General features: G+C 27.4%; 1 long non-coding RNA gene across 2 annotated transcripts in view; it reads left to right on the top strand.

Annotated features, from left to right (window-relative positions):
• LOC107452909 (uncharacterized) overlaps window positions 1-2,979 on the top strand; it is a 37,460-nt gene that overhangs the window by 25,175 nt on the left and 9,306 nt on the right. The gene's annotated exons all lie outside the window — the stretch shown is intronic.

Below are 2,979 nucleotides of genomic sequence, written 5' to 3'. Positions count from 1 at the left end.
ATATATATAGATGGCGAATATATATATATATATTTTCAGTAACTCAAGGGTCTAAACTTATACATGCTAATATGAACGAAATCGAACGAATAGTTTGAAAAAAAAATCGTTCATTTAAAAATATGATTTCTTATTAACTATACCAATGATATCGTTTAAATTTTGCATTTTTTTTTTCGATTTAATACTACATTCTTTGAAAAATGACGCAAACATTTGTGTATATTGTATATCAAAATTCAATTGATTCAAGGATCTGGTAACTTAGACTTTTTCAGTAACTCAAGGGTCTAACCTTTTGTATGTTAATATTAACGAAATCGAACGAATAGTTTAAAAGAAATCGTGCATTTAAAATATGATTTCTCATTAACTATACCAATGATTTCGTCAAAATGTTGAATTTTTTTTTAAAATTAAAACTGCATTCTTTGAAAAAATTATGCAAATAATTATGTTTATTGCATATCAAAATTTTCTGACTATTTTTAAATAAAATAACAATGACTTAATAATTCTGTTTATTTTATTTTTATTTTATTTTTTTTGCAATGAATTTTTTTTGGATAAACGAATTTTATAATTGTGAGATATATATTATTCGTTCTGTTATAAAAATGAGACAATTATAATTGACAATTTATTGATGTTTTTTTTTTATCTATTTCCCTTAACTATTTATTAGTCGCTTTAAATAAAAAAAACTGATTTGCTTTTATGAGAAACATTGTCTTTCGAATTATATTTTAATATCTTATCAGAAGAAAAATAGAATTATAAAATTCTCTAGACTATTTTTCTGATAATTATTTTTTTAACTGTTCTAGAATCAGAGATAGCGAGTTATCTTTTTATGACATAAAGGAATTTATTTCTTCTTTTATTTTCCAATTTTGTAGTTATCGTTTACGCGAGGGAAAAAAATAGTTTTCTTTCCTTTTTTTTTAAGTAAATAAATTTTTTTACGAGACTACGCTCGTGATTTTTAATATTACTTTGTTCTAAACGCTTAAAAATAGATAAATCATTAAGTTCTAAATTAAGAATTTCTTCAATTCTCCAAAAAACGTTTAAATTTTTATAACTAAATTTTTCTCCTTTGTAGAGCTTTTTTCTCCTCATAAAGTTATGCTGAAATATTTTATAAGATAATAACTGACTGTAAAAGAGATTTATTTGTCTAAATTTAATTTGACTAGAATTTTTGGTGGGTTGCTTTCCACTCTAAGGAATTGGTCACGGAGTTCTGTCCTTATTAGATACTGAATAGTCCAGGGATGGCGAACCAATGGCACGCGTGCCATTTATGGCACCCGAAACAATATTTTGGGCACGCCACCAATCACATTTGTTATTACACTATGAATTGTTATTACACAAATGTTATTACACTATGAAGCATATGTAACAATTAAATTAAAATTCACAAAAAGCTCACAAAATAATAAACAATTATTAATACAAAAATTAACAATGCTAAAAAACAACTAATGACCATAAAAAACAAGCTAACAATAAATAACTAGCAAAACAATTAACAGTCCTGCTTAAACTAACATCTTGCAACCTAATCTAAGTTATTTGTCATCTAATCTGTAACAACAGAAGTCGCACTGATGTTACTATACGTTGAATAACGCGTATAACTGAGACATTGCAAAATGTTTTTTTTCAATGTAAATAACGAGTTTTGAGTTGATAGTATTTAGTATTATTATTTTCCCAATAATCACGAAGTCAAAACTATTTGACGGCACGTCTATGACCTCATTAAACAATTTTTTAGAAAAAAAAGGGCACGTTGGTGTATAAAGGTTCGCCACCCCTGGAATAGTCGAACTGTATTTATAAAAGCAATGAGAAAGGAAAGAATGCATAAGAGAAAATGTTGTCCTCGCATCTTGACTGCTTCTTTCTTTTTAGGTTTGGACGCAAGAAACTAGCTTCCAATCAGCAATAAAAAATTTATGTTGTTGGTGGAAGGGCGTTATAGAAAACTAATCAACCCGTAAGTTGATAATGCAACTGAAAAATATGCTTCATTTGGATTCAAAATATGGCCATTTGAGAAAATGTAGTAAAAGCCTCTCAAAAATTAATTGACCTAAAATAACATTTTAATTTTGTATTTAAAAATTATGATTTTAAACAAGTTAGACAGAGAGATTATTTATGGCTCGAAGAGTTCTATGAATTTTAAATTTAGATTGATAGTGCGTTTTATGAACTGACGATTTTTTCCATTTTCACTATTAGTTCACACTATATATGGTTCAAATTTTCAATCGTTACTGAAATATTTTTTATTCGTCCACTCTAGTTAAAATAAATTTTTTTAAACTTGTTGTGGATAACTCTTGATGCTAATTCAGTTGTTTTCAAATATTAATTGAATAGGGAGGAGCGAAAAACGAAATGGAATTTTCTGATGGGTTACGCGTTCGTTAGTCATTGTTTTAAATTTTACCATAAGTAATTCAGTTTTTCACATTTGAACAAAAAAAATAGTTTATAGCGCGCATTTAGATATTTAATCTATATATATATATTTCTCTTACACGGCGACAAAAAAAAGGCTCATTACAACCCCCCGAATGGCAACGCTAGAAAATCGACCCATGATTGCTGCTAAAAATGCCACATGCCAAATCCAGTTGAGGTGGCTCAACATATAGCGCTTTCGAAAACGGAAACTGAAATAACAATTCAGCCGTGGCAATCTCATACTATTAAGCTAGGCAGAAGTGAGTAGTCTTTGTCGACAGATCTCTATTTTAGTATTTTGTCAAAAGCGCTTTCTTTCACGAATTTATATATTACGAATTTATTTGACGATTTTTGATTTATATCACGAATTTATTTGTTTTATTATTGTTATTAGTTACTCATTGAAAAATGAGTCTCAGTCACAGAGTCTTTATTTGAATTCAAATTTATTTTAATGACTTAGTATTTACTAAAAAGATGTAATTTTTTTTT

The sequence above is a fragment of the Parasteatoda tepidariorum genome, chromosome 4 (genome assembly GCF_043381705.1).
Source record: "Parasteatoda tepidariorum isolate YZ-2023 chromosome 4, CAS_Ptep_4.0, whole genome shotgun sequence".
NCBI classification, from domain to species: Eukaryota; Metazoa; Arthropoda; class Arachnida; order Araneae; family Theridiidae; genus Parasteatoda; species Parasteatoda tepidariorum.
Note: the sequence above shows the minus strand (reverse complement) of the source record. Positions and strands in the feature narration are given on the sequence as shown.